Source organism: Macaca thibetana, chromosome 2, assembly GCF_024542745.1.
Source record: "Macaca thibetana thibetana isolate TM-01 chromosome 2, ASM2454274v1, whole genome shotgun sequence".
Classification (NCBI taxonomy): Eukaryota; Metazoa; Chordata; class Mammalia; order Primates; family Cercopithecidae; genus Macaca; species Macaca thibetana.
The window spans coordinates 89,222,061-89,236,855 of record NC_065579.1 but is presented as its reverse complement, the minus strand read 5'-3'; the positions used below and the strand labels follow the sequence as shown (position 1 = coordinate 89,236,855).

The window sequence follows — 14,795 nt, the reverse complement described above, 5'->3', positions numbered from 1 at the left end:
AAAGGTAACACAGTTTCTGTGTCCTATCTCTTCAAAAGGGCTTGTCTCTCTTTGGAATTTCAGTTCATCTGATTGCCTTGTGACCTCAACTCTCTGATGAGCTCAAGAAACATCATGACTTTGTGGATTATCAAGATTTTTCTCATTGTTAGGATAGGAACAATGTTCTCTTGCAACATTCTACATCCTAAACAGAAGCAAAATTTTCAGCATTTCCTGAAAGATGATTCCAAGGGTTATTAATAGATTTTATGAGCGAAAAAGAATTGTGATTGCACATTTGGAATGTGTTAAGATACATTATAAATTTTCAAAAAAGACTGCAACGTTTTCCAAACATGTCATTACAGAACCCTTTTGGCTTACAAAATCTCTTGTAGTTGTGTCAGACATTCTGTGTACCATAGTTGAGGAGATAATGAGTTAAACGCCTAGACATATTTTTTTGTTCTCACTATATGGCAAAATTTGTGTCAGCAAACCAGTCGGGGGATATTGTCTTTCTGCCACTTCACCACTTCTAATGAAAATAAGATCTTTCTGCTTCTACATCACTTATGCTGGAAGACACAATGACCTTTGCATTACTTTTGTCTCTTTTCAGGTTTTCTCCTGTTACTCATGAAATGTCAAAACGAGGAGATATTTGACGTCTTAAAAAATGAACATAAAGTTCCATCAAATAAATACAATATGTAAAGCAAATTCAATAAACATATTTTAAATTAGAATAATGTATACTTACACGTTAAATATAACAACACAAATTTAATCAGCAACATGTTATACATAATGCTTTTGGTAAATACTTTCCCCTTATGTGAGTTGTCCATTTTAATGGTTCTGTGGTGTTCTTAATGTGTCTCCTCATTTCCTTTCCTTGAAATACGTGGAACATAAATGGTTTTTTTAAACATCCATATTTCCATTATTTCCCTAAGTCTATGGTTCATTTAGTTTTCCTCTTCCCTAAAAAAAATGGTGTGGGACAGATGTGACTTCAAATGTAATATTTATCTGCAAGTCAAAGATAGAAAGGATAAAGCTTTCTAAGAAGGAAGAAAAAAATCAAATAAGAACTAGCACATTTTGCGAATGGAACACCATTTAGCTAAATATTCTCATCTTTTGCCTCAAAAATACCAGCTTTGTTTAGTGAGGTACTGTAGAGTTTACTGAAAGGCCTGTAGTCTGTCCCCACGTTCCTTGCTTTATCTCTGGCCTGCAGACATGGCAACAATTCTCAGACTCAGTTTTAAATGACAAAAAAAAAAAAAAAAAAAAAGACAGAATTAGGAAAGTATACATACCATGAACAGAAAGACATGTACTATATAGTATCTATTAATTGTATGCACAGAGAGAGAGAGAGAGAGAGAAGCTCTTATTTTGGGTTACTGTACTGGTGAAAAATTTCTTGAAGTCTAATTCATCCGACTCTCAATCTTCCTACCTTGTTTAGTTGTGACTACATAAGAACCTATTTCTTTTTCTTTTCTTTTTTTTTTTCTTTTTGAGACGGAGTCTCACTGTGTTGCCCAGACTGGAGTACAGTGGCACAGTCTCAGCTCATTGGAACCTCCGCCTCCTGGGTTCAAGAGATTCTCCCACCTCAGCCTCCTGAGTAGCTGGGATTACAGGCATATGCCAGCACACTCGGCTGATTTTTGTATTATTAGTAGAGACAGGGTTTCACCATGTTGGCCAGGCTGGTCTCGAACTCCTGACCTCAGGTGATCTGCCCACCTTGGCCTCCCAAAGTGCTGGGATTACAGGTGTGAGTCACCACACCCAGCCAAGAACCTATTTCTAAGTTGCCAATTATCTACCTCAAAAGGAAGGAAGCCACAACCACTGTACTGTCATGCTACCTCATGATTAGAGGAGGAGAAACTGGGGTAATTAATGTGCTGGTTGGTATTTTTCACAGCTAACTTTCAAAAATATCCAATTACTTGGTTTAAATCAACTTTGGGAATGTCCTGGACATGATATAAGCAGAGGTGGTAGCTGTGACTGCCATCTCTCAAATGTAGCAGAGCCTTTATAATGGATAGACTGTGTACATTTTATGCCAATAGGAAATTTCCTAATACAGAAAGCAAGTTTTTTTTTTTTTTTTTTTTGAAGAGTAATTGCACAATGTCTTATAGTTAAATGGGTTTTCTGGGTTTCTATGTAAGACTCAAATATCTGTGACCTGTGCCAGAGAACAGATTCTTGATTCCAGCTCAACCATTTCTGAGCAAGCTAACTCTTTCATAAGCCAAATTTATAACATGCCTTTAGCCACTATGCGGGACCTTCTGTACATTACTCACTTTAATACTATTACATTCGCTTTGTCTTATTCTCTTTATGTCTCCATCCTACATACTACATGCATTTGAAAATTTTTTTAGAACAAGGCAGGATATAAATCAATTTAACTAACTCATCTCCTAAAATCATCTTGAAATATTCAGCCCTCATAATTTGGGCTACAGGTCTCATTGTCCCAAATATGCATCTCTGTGAGTACAGGTTAAATTAACTCAATTAATAAGTAAGTTCTGGGCGGGCACGGTGGCTCAAGCCTGTAATCCCAGCACTTTGGGAGGCCGAGACGGGCGGATCATGAGGTCAGGAGATCGAGACCATCCTGGCTAACACGGTGAAACCCCGTCTCTACTAAAAAATACAAAAAACTAGCCGGGCGAAGTGGCGGGTGCCTGTAGTCCCAGCTACTCGGGAGGCTGAGGCAGGAGAATGGCGTGAACCCGAGAGGAGGAGCTTGCAGTGAGCTGAGATCCGGCCACTGCACTCCAGCCTGGGTGACAGAGCAAGACTCCGTCTCAAAAAAAAAAAAAAAAAAAAAAAAAATTAATAAGTAAGTTCTAAGGTCCTACCATGTGTCAGTCACTGTTCTCAGTACTGGGGAAAATACCTATGAAGAGAATGTCAATCAGAGATAAGTACGATGGAGAAAAGTAAAGCAGAGAAGACTAGGGATGCCACGTAGTGAGGTTACAATTTTAAATAAGATGGTCAAAGAGGGCCTCACTGAAGTCACATAACCTCAAGGGCCTAAAGAAGATGACAGATTAAACCAGACAGATATCTAAGGCAATGGTATTCCAGGCACAGGGAATATCAAGTACAAAGGTCCTGAGGCAGAAGAAAGCTTGACATTTCTGAGATCAGCTAAGAGATCTGGGCTGGGCAGTCCAGTAGATGGTAGAGAGGTAAGGAGAGAGTAGAGGCATATCAGGTAAGGCCCTAGAGACCATTATAAGGACTTGGGCTCATATTTGGAGTGAGATGAGAAGCAACTAGAGGGTTTTTGTTTGTGTGTTTGAGACAGGCTCTCACTCTGTTACCCAGGCTGGAGTGCAGGGGCACAATCATGGCTCACTGCAGCCTGGACCTCCTGGGCTCAAGCAATCCTTCCACCTGAGCCTCCTGAGTAGCTGGGACTACAGGCGTGTGCCACGATGCCCGGCTCATTTTAAAATTATTTTTATTTTGTAGAGACTGGAGTCTCACTGTGTTGCTGGTCTTGAACTCCTGGCCTCAAGCGATCCTCCTGCCTTGGCCTCCGAAAGTGCTGGAATTGCAGGCATGAGCACTGCACTCAGCCAAGTGGAGGGTTTTAAACAGAGCAAGTTCAACAACCCAGAAGAACTTACAGTACTGAAATATCTAAGTGAAGAGTGGTAGCTGTGGGAAGAATCAGTTGACAAATATTTACTGATTCCCTACTATTTGCTAGGCAATTTCCTAAACACTGGGCATACAGTGTAATAAAACATGCATCAGTCACTGCCCTTCTAAAGGTTGCCTTGTAAGATTATTCACAAATGATTATATATGAGAAATAATTACAACTATGCTATGTTTGAGAAAAAATGGGTGATTTATGAAAGAATGATAGAGAATGGAGGTCTAATCTAGTCTGAGATATGGAGGAAGGCTTCTTGGAAAAAATAATATTAAATATTATTTTAAAAGTGAGACTATATCACTTTAAAAGTGAGACTGGTAGTATGAGTAGAAGTGGGTTATGTGAAGAGGAATAGGAGAGAGGAGGGCATTCCAAGCAGAAAGTATCTGCAAAAGCCCTAAAGAAGGCTGGGCACGGTGGCTTACGCCTGTAATCCCAACACTTTGGGAGGCCGAGGTGGGTGGATCACGAGGTCAGGAGTTCAAGACCAGCCTGGCCAACATGGTGAAACCCTATCTCTACTAAAAATACAAAAATTAGCCAGGCGTGGTGGCGGGCACCTGTAATCCCAGCTACTCGGGAGGCTGTGGCAGATGACTGCTTGAACCGGGAGGCGGAGGTTGCAGTGAGCCAAGATTGCGCCACTGCACTCCAGCCTGGGCGACAAAGCAACACTCTGTCTCAACAACAATAACGACAACAAAAACTCTGAAGAAAAAAAAAATGGCATTGTCAGAGAATTGGAAGACCATTATGGTTTGAGCTTAGTAGGCAAAGAATGATTGAAGATTTGGGGTTGAATTCTAAGGGCAATAAGATAATAAGAGTTTAGATCAGAGGATCAAAAATATTAGAACTGTATTTTAAAAAATCAGTCTAAAAGCAATGAGATAAGAGGGGGGAGGAGTAAATACAAAAAACCATTCAAGAGATATTGCAAAAATGTAGGCAAAGATGATAAAATAAATAAGGACGGACATGGAAACAAAGATGAATAATTTGAAAGATATTTAGGAAGCAGAAAAGACTGAATTTTGCAATGGATTAGTTTCATGAGGGTTGTGGAAGAAGGTCAGGGATAGCTGAACTTGCCTAACTACTCTCTTGAACTTTCTCATAGGTAGATCCTACTTCCTGCATGGAGAGGTAGTAATACCAATGCCATTTTTTGGCAAAAGTGTGGAGGAAGGAGGAACAACAAAATGTCAATTACAGATGGTAATGAGCCTTTTATGCCACAGCTGCCAATTGTCATAAACATAATAGCCTCGATTTATACAACCTTTGCAATTCATTCAGTCTCCATTAATGTAAGAAGTTTGGCCACGCCTGTTCAGGAAGAATGAGGCAGTTGGATTCTACATTATACATCTTCTGATAAACATTCATATTGCTAGGACTATATACATTCATATAATTTATAAGCAGAGAAAATTAATACCTTGCACAACCTTCTAACAAGCTTTAAATAATTCCAGGGCACTAAAGGCAGCATTTCAGTACACTAAAGCACTAAAAAATTAGTTCTTCATCAATGAACTGGAATGCATAACCCTGGGAAGCAGCAGCAATGCCCTATTGTTCATGGACACTATAATAAAGTCACCTCTGCTAACCTAACCAATGCTATCACCAAAGAGGGAGATATCTGTTTTTAGGAGTAACAGTTGAACAAGTTAATGTTAGTGAATTATTTATCTTAAATCATTAAACTAAAGATAAACCTAGTTACTCAAAGAAAGAAAAGAAATGGCACTTTCTTTTCCAGAGACCATCAAATTCCCAGTCATGCTAACTACATTCTTGATAGCCTCTCTCTACTTAGTCCTCGAATAATGCTAAATGGAGGGTTTTGTTTGCAATTAGGCCAGAAAGATACAAGAAAAAAAAATTAAAAAGCAAAATATTTGACACAATCTTTCTGCTAGTAGAGGTTGAAGCAAGCTTTTAAATGCTGTAACAGTCTGGGTATCAGAATAGATACTAAAATATTAAATATCCATGAGGCATACAGGCTTTATCTGTGCTACGAAATAAAAAATATTTCAATTACACCATAAGTCAAATTGGTATTAATTTCTTTGTCACAAGTAGTAGTAGAAAGTGAAAAAAAATGCTGAGTCTCTTAGGAATCCAAATGCGTAGGAAGGCATTAGTGCCAAAATGGCACTCTGAGAACAGCAACTGATGGCTGGGCACAGTGGCTCATGTCTAATCCCAATACTTTGGGAGGCTGAGGTGGGTGGATCACTTGAGCTCAGGAGTTCAAGACCAGCCTGCATAACACGATGAAACCCCATCTCTACAAAAAATAGAAAAATTAGCCGGTTGTGGGGGCCTGTGCCTGTAGTCCCAGCTACCTGGGGAGGCTGAGGTGGGAGAATCACTTGAGCCCGGTAGGTCAAGGCTGAAGTGAGCCATGATCACGCCGCTGCTGTAGCCTGTGCCACTGCACTTCAGCCTGGATGATAAAATGAGACCCTGTCTCAAAAAGAAAAAGAAGCTGGGTGCACTGGCTCACGCCTATAATCCTAGCGCTTTGGGAGGCAGAGGTGGGTAGATCACCTGAGGTCAGGAATTTGAGACCAGCCTGGCCAACATGGCAAAACCCCGTCTCTACTTAAAATACAAATATTAGCCGGGCGCAGTGGCGAGTGCCTGTAATCCTAGCTCCTCAGGAGGCTGAGGCAGGAGAATCACTTAAACCCAGGGGGCAGAGGTTGCAGTGAGCCAAGATCGCGCCACTATACTCCAGCCTAGGTGACAGAGTCAGACTCCGTCTCAAAAAAAAGAAGAAAAAAGAAAGAAAGAACAGCAGCTGCAACTCACAGGGGAAAAAAAGTACATTTTATTTAATGACCAAGTACACACACCTTCACACACACACATTTGTACATATAACTAAAACAATTTTTTACTCTTACCACATGGAATGCATTGTGAAATATTCTATGTTCTTTCATTTAAAGAAAAATGAGGGTCACATTTTAGTTAAAAAGTTTCACAAATCACTAATATGTTACAACATATAACTCTGATAACTGCTCTAGAGCATTAACAATGCTAAGCTATAATTTTAGGGGAATATATATTCGTGCTCCTTCTTAGAATCAGCCCATGATAGTATTTTAGGGACTCAACTCAGAGAAAAAAATTTAATATAGCCTTGTTACCATGTATCCGACCTGAATATGGTACATGCTTTCAGTGAGTTTAAATCACCTACCTTCCTAGACCCAAGATCTGAGGGAATGACTTCCAACTATGTAACAGGACCCTTTGTCTGTATTATACATTTTATATATGTCTTTTCATGTACATTATTTCATTTGATCCTCACAACAACCCTGTGAGGTAGGCCGGGGGGAAAATGTCAGATTCACTTCATAGATGATGAAGTTACGGTTCAGAGAGGTTAAGTGACTTTATTAGTTACCATATACCTAGTATGAGGTAGACAGAATAAGAACCACTAACTTTTGTGGTTGGGGACCCTTTTCTCTAAACCACATAGCTTCTGAGAGTATAATGTAACCCAAAATATTTTTGCCACTTCGTCCTAATTTCCTTATTGTTAATTCAACTTTTTTTGTTGTTTTTAGACAGAGTCTTGCTCTGTCACCCAGGCTGGAGTGCAGAGGCACGATCTCAGCTCACTGCAGACCCCGCCTCCTGGGTTCAAGTGATTCTCCTGCCTCAGTCTCCCAAGTAGCTGGGATTACAGGCACCCTCCACTACGCCCGGCTAATTTTTGTATTTTTAGTAGAGATAGGGTTTCGCCATGTTGGCCAGGCTGGTCTCAAATGCCTGACCTCAGGGGATCCGGCTGCCTCAGCCTCCCAAAGTGCTAGGATTACAGGCAGGAACCACCGTGCCCGGCCTGTTAACTCAACTTTTTATAGGATACCATAAAAGTCCTAATTCTAAATTCATCATGTTAAATTTATGCTTCTCTATCAATGAAAACTTATGGCCACAGAACACATTTTTTGGAAAGCACTGTCTCCTTGGCTCTAGTCTAAAGGAACATAAGCAATATGAAGCACCCTAGAAGCCAAGGAAATTGAAGAGAAGTCAGAGGAAGGGATATAAAATGGAATGTATGAATGGATTTTAGTCCCTTTAAGCTTGTACTTTTGTGAGAGGGTTCAATGGAGAGCTTTAATGCAGATGAGACTTGAAGCTTTTGAAGAAGATCTAAGTCTTGATGAGGTTATTCAAACTCAAATCTTGAATGCATAATGATGATAGGCCATGGTCTTCAAAAACGTGGTACTTGATGCTTGAAAACAAAACAAAACACAAAAAAAATTCTACTACAAGTCTAACAATTTTTTTAAGGGAAATTAAAAACTTCTTTTTGGTCAGTAATTAATCAGATTACTAGATACCATGCTAAAAGAAAAGGAGAAAATCAAAAAAAAAAGAAAAGGAAAAAAAATTTTTTTAAAAGGTACAGTAGACAGAACGGCTAAATATGTTCATTGGCTTATCTCTTTGATTAATACCCGTCACTGAAAATTGCAACAGAATTTAAAGTTCTTACAGAATCTCCCTGGGGCTGTAGTCAGATACACTGATTTAATGATAATTTATTGTATCTCTTTGATCTCTATCCATGGTATCGAATTGTCTTAAAGAGCTTTTGATCTCTGAAAGCACAGCCAAAATGCTTGTTGGAAGAGGCAGCATAAAATGATGTTGACTTTGTGGGGTAGGGAAAGAAACTGATGTGGAAATATTATGGTTCAAAAATATTGAAATATTTAAACAGGGAGAAAAAGAAACAATGCCTTCAAATGGAAAAATTCAGACCCCTTTGCAAGGTTCAAATGAAAATCATATAGTAAAAATATAGTAAACATGTGCCTGATGCAACAAAAGACAAGTTATAGCCCTCTGAAATTTTAGCTCAGTAAATAATTACCAGAGGCCTCTCTCCCTCAGGGGATACTAGCCTCTGTTCCATACCTCTCCCTTTTTTAGAAGAGGTTTTTAATCTCACTGACTTAATTTTGTGCTCATTCTGTTTATCTTATATGCTTGTATAAACCTGCCTAAAAACGAATAATAATAGCAGCTAATATTTACTGAGTCTATACTTTGTGCCAGGCACTGCTCTAAACCCTTTATGTAGATTAATTCCTTTAATCCTCACAACAACCCATGAATTAGATACTACTATTGTCCCCAATTTACAGATAAAGAAACTGAAGTACAGAAAAATTAAGAAATTCAGGTAATTACCCAGCTGATAAATAGTAGAGACGGGATTCAAACTTGGGCTCTCTGGCTCCAGAACAGAAAGCAACACCCACCACTCTACAAAACTGGTTTCAATACAACAAAATTTACCAGGACCGGGGCTTTATTTTAATCAGTATTGTGCCATGTCACAATCTTTCACTTCATGTTATGATTAGAAAGCACAGTGAATAATGTAAATTCCCCAACAGTAGTAATATAGAATCCATTTCAGCAGTCACTACTCAGAAGTGACACCCTGTGGGAATGTCAAAGCAGTTTAAAAATGAAGCATGCACTAAAATATTATAGTGATAAAGGATTCTGACAACTTTATTCCTTGTTTTGCTTAGGTATATTTTCTATAACCTAATTTTTGTAAGGTGGATATGAATTACTTGTATAATTTTTAAAAACTTTTTTCAAGCATGCCATCACCATTATTAGCATTATATATATTAAACTTACACTAAAACTATTAGATAAGTTTATTCTTGCTCTACTTGAATAGCCAAAAATTTTTTTTAACCAAGATAAAATCAGCTTTATGGTAATAATGAAATAATAACAATAGCTATTTTTACTTAGGCAAGACTTTATATACATTAACCTTCAGTAAATTCCTTTTTACAGCTGAGGAAATGGAGGCTTGAAATGAATAATAAAACTTAATTAATAGACTGGAGCCCAGATTCAAATCTGTCTATATTACTCTAGAGTTTGTGCTCTTTCCACTATACAATGCAGCCTCTCCAAATGCCAAAATATCTATCCAACTGTCTTTTGTTATTAAACACACTGAAGAGATCTTTCTAAAATTCAGGTATTCTTCCCTTCTTCAATAGAAAATACTAAACATAAATTACTTCTTTTCAGTCAGGGTTATCATTTTGAATATCCATTAATATAGAGTTGTTTTCATCTTATCAAAAGGACTCAGGTTGCTACAATTTTAAATTCGCTGGTCTGCTTTATGAGTTTTTTCTTTTTTTCTTTGCCTCTAATAGGAGCACCTGGACTATTCATGATTTGTTACTTCTAATATCTCATGGAATTAGATGCCAGCTAATTAAGCCTATCAGAATTGTGTCTAAAATAAAAGTAAACTGAGTAAGGATCTGAGAAAAGCATGTTGATTTTATGTCTTATAATTTGAAGTTCAAATAATTTTAAAATTTATGTCCTGGTTATGGGTGAGGTGAGGTTGATGGATAAGTGACCAGTGGATATGTTAGCTATCAGTATTTAAATATAGGAATAAGAGGTTAAACCCATCTACAATAAATCACTTTATTACACTACAAAAAAGTTTTTAGGATTTGAAAGAGGTCTCCGGAATAATCTAGTACATTCTTCCATACAATGAAAAATCCCCTCTACAGTGTTCCTGATGTTCAAAATCTGCTTAAGCAACCCAAATTACCAGGAGTTCACTGCCTCTCAACACAGTCTGCTTCACTGCTAATTATTAATAGTTCTATACTTTCTCTTATTTTGAATGAAATTTGGCCTCAAATGACAAAGAACAACCCTTCCAAAGTCTTCTAAATAGTTCCAGTCCCCTCAATCTAGATCATTACAATTGCCCTTTTATAGGATCAAAACATTGATTAAAAACAGTTCTCCTGTTCTGCAAGGTAATCAAATCAGTTTTTGTGCATTAATGTTTTATAGGTTAATGCGATCTGTTTAATCTTGGTCATAAACAATTGGAATGCTAGGAAAGACTTATGTTCTAGTTCAATTCAAATTGAACATCAATAAATTTTTGAGTTCTCTATTCTTTCTCCCCTCCCCAAAACAACACAAAACAGAATCTCAAAAGATATGGTTAACATAATAGTTTATGTTGCTAGATTTTAATTTTCTCACTTAAGCTTAGGTCTGCCTTCTTGTCATTTCAACTCTGTGAATAATCTTAAAACTTCCAAAATTATTTAAGCTACTCGCAAAATCATGAGTTAGCCTATGACAGGCCCAGCTCTAAGGACTTAATGCGCTTTTTTTTTTTTTCCTTATTGACTAACTGGATAACCTCCTATCTGGTTTTCCGGAATATATATATATATATATGTATATTCTCTCTTTATCTCTCTCTCTATGTGTATATACACATACACACACATATTTCTGGAATATATATATTCTCTCTCTATAAATATATATGTTTCCAGAACATATATGTATGCAACATACATAGATGTAGATATTATATACTATATCTCTATGTACACACATATATACACACACATATAGAAGCATCTTTCCTCAATTCTGTGTTCTCTACATGTAACTTTTACATTCAGGTTCATCTCCTTTCTCTCCATGTCACCTTTACCATATTCTATCCTCTTGATTTAGGAAAACAATCTGTCCTTGGATTCAATTCATTGCTATCCATTCACTTAGCAAGAATAAAGAGTCTTACTCTAGGCATCGCACTCACTGATTTCCCCTTCATGATGATAGTGATTAATCCCAAGGACATTAGGAAACAAAGCATCATTTAACAGAGATGAGTATATGCAAAATACTCTGCCAAGTTTGCCCAGGCTGGAGTGCAATGGTGTGATCTTGGCTCACCGCAACCTCTGCCTCCTGGGTTCAAGTGATTCTCCTACCTCAGCCTCCTGAGTAGCTGGGATTACAGGCATGTGCCACCACGCCCAGCTAATTTTTTGTAATTTTAGTTGAGATGGGGTTTCTCCATGGTTGTCAAGCTGGTCTCGAACTCCCGAACTCAGGTGATTCACCCACCTTGGCCTCCCAAAGTGCTGGGATTACAGGCGTGAGCCTATAACTTCTTCTATTCTACTAATCATGATTCAACCAATAGTTAGCAGCCTTCATTATGATTTTTTTTTTTTCTTTTTTTTTTTTTTTTTTTTTTTTTTGAGACGGAGTCTCGCTCTGTCGGGCTGGAGTTACAGGGCGCGATCTCGAGCTCCGCCTCCCGGGTTCAACTTCTCCTGCCTCAGCCTCCCGAGTAGCTGGGACTACAGGTGCCCACAACCGCGCCCGGCTAATTTTTTGATTTTTAAGAGACCACTCGATCTCCTGACCTTGTGAGCAAAGTGCCAGGCGTTCATTATGATTTTTAACAGACACACAATAAGTGGTATCATATAGGTATGTATCTTACAAAGCCTATTCTCAAGCAAGTTTCTAATAAAATCCTTATTAAAAAATAAAGATTATTATATATTTAAATTTTTCATATAATTCATTTTACTTATCTATTACTACTATTCCAAATGTCCTACAATAAAAGTATGGGAAGACAAAAATGATTATCGAAGTAAAAGTCACCAGAATTTTCTGCTGCATTCCCAAGGCAGATAATCAGCTAATTAAAAGTAATACAAAATGAGATTACCAATTATATAAATTATTTTTCTGGTTTACTGATTTTACTAACAGAACAAGCCATTCTTCGCAATGCTTTAAGCCAGTTCTAAACATCAAGAACAAAGTAAAATAATAATGAGTTGTTTAAAAAGTCCCTAAATAGCAATTCAAATAAAACAAAGTTCATCCTATTCAGTAATACTGTGAAGTTCAGAATTATGCCACAGCAATACTAACCTAGCTTGCAAACAATGGTAACACCCACCATATCACCTGGTCAGGTCAGCAACACTCAGTATACTGTAAATGAATACTGAATTTGGCAAGACTAAGCATTTAGTATTCTTAAGATCTTATTAATAGTAACAATCTAACGTCAAGGTTTAAAATCTATTACAATGGATTGGAATAGATTGCAGCTCTGAAAAAATCTTAACTCATTTATGTAACCCTACTTCTTCTAAATAGTCCAAGTATTATAAGAACAGAAAGTCATAAGGGAATAGTAAAAGACTCTCATAATTGTTAAATTATTGTAAAGACTTGCTGTTTGTTTCTTAGTATTATGAAAATACAAACATGCTCATAGTAAAAAAAAATCAACCCACCAGAAATAGTATACGGAAAAATTGTGAGATGTGAGTCTCTTCTTCCTAGTCTAGGCCTCTAGTCTCATTTCCCAGGGTTATCTGTCAATAATTCCTTACGCTGGTTTGAAGAAATTTTGTATGTATGTATATAAATGTATGCTTTATATAAACACAAATGAAAACATACTGTATGTATAGTTCTTTTTATTGTTTTATCAGTTAACAATATGTATTAGAGATTTTTCTATATCTGCATCTCTGCAACTACTTTATCCTAAGAGCTGCAAAGTATTACTTTGTATAAAGACAGTCATTTAACTAGACCTCTGTTGAAACACAGGCTATTTCTAGCAGGTTTTTTAAATTTCAAACAATATGGTGACAAAAATCTTTGTATGCAAATTTCTGTGTGTAAGGCCAAATAAATCTGAAAGATGAATTCCTAGAAGTACTGTCTGCTATAGAATTAAGCAAATTCTAAATAAGAAGCCAGGGTATCTACAAAGGAGACCAGAAAAAAACTACAAGTTTAATGCTTAGTGATTAAAGGGTGACAAATATTATCATAAAGTTAGAAGTTAAGGTTCTGAAAATGAACAAACCGATCAATTAAAAAAGGTAAAATGGGAGAAAATAAATTTTACCCCCTTGAGACAGAAAGATAAAAGGCCTGGAGAATCAACCACCTAATACATTTTTTAAAAGAAGAAGAAAGAAAAAAATAAAATAGCATGAATAAGGCAGGAAAAAGAAAAAAAGACATTTTTGGGCCTCTTTTCTTGCTTAAATCTGAGGCACAAGATAAAATTGATCAGTAGATTTGATACATATACTATTACATAGCCAAACTTGGATGCAAGATAATTTAAATGACTATTTGAGGCCTCATTTCTACAGGGTATCCACAGATTAAATTATTTCTACCAGGATGTAAAGTGTTGAAAGGAGGTTCCCCCCTAAAAAAAGAAAGCAGAGCAGTAACTTTCCAGGAACAATATAAATATAGCTTGCCAATCTTCAATTTCTGATCAACTTTACAGAAAAATAAGAACAATTGCTTCATATATACAAAACAAACCTTTCTTTGGAAGGTCCTGATTAAAACATAAAGAGATTAAGAACTGTACTTTTCAATTACAATCCTATAATTTCCTAGGCAAATTTAAGATTGTTCTACAATCTCAACAAACATAAAACACAGTCAATTACTTACCTCTCCCAAAGTGCTAGGATTTGAATGCCACAATACATATTGACTCATGTTTTTGTCCATTAATGGTCCGTGGGTTTCTTTAAATGAAGTCCATTTTTAGAGTCCATAGATATCAGTGTTCTGCAAAACCGAAAACCTCAAGAATGTCAATGTACAGACCTAAGTTACCACTGAGATACCAACTCATTATGAATAAAAGTTATACTACACAGACATTTAGATGTCCACAGTTTAGTGGACATCACACTGAACAACAGATTGACACTGAATAGGAGACTGAGGTAGCAAAATTAGACTGGATTTTTAAGTAAGACAATAATATTAACATAAATCTACAGGATCTCAAAACATGACTTTGTACCATAATTTTATGTATTCTAAAGGTGGTACCACAGTAACAGTATACACAAATGGGCATGATTCTGGGCACTTTCCAGAAACTGGGAAAACAAGGTTTAAGGGTATGTAAACTTAAAATTTAAACAGTGCAATAGTATATTTACATGTCAACTTTTTGGAGTTTTCAACCTATTTTGAGAACATCTTAGATTTTTATATCTAAAAAATGCTTAAGAAGTTTCATCTCTGTAAAACACACACACACACACACACACACACACACACACTCCCATGTGGCATAAATTCAGGGTTTCCTACTCCTACTATACCCAATCTAATGGTAAGATTCTGAAACCAG

General features: G+C 36.9%; 1 protein-coding gene across 2 annotated transcripts in view; it reads right to left on the bottom strand.

The window, feature by feature from the left end:
• Positions 1-14,226, bottom strand: part of MAP3K13 (mitogen-activated protein kinase kinase kinase 13) — a 195,118-nt gene extending 180,892 nt beyond the window's left edge. For both annotated transcript variants that reach the window (XM_050780234.1, XM_050780240.1), the window contains exon 1: positions 14,099-14,226. The gene's annotated coding sequence lies outside the window, so the exon portion shown is untranslated. The remainder of the gene's footprint in view (positions 1-14,098) is intronic.
• Positions 14,227-14,795: the final 569 nt, after the last annotated feature.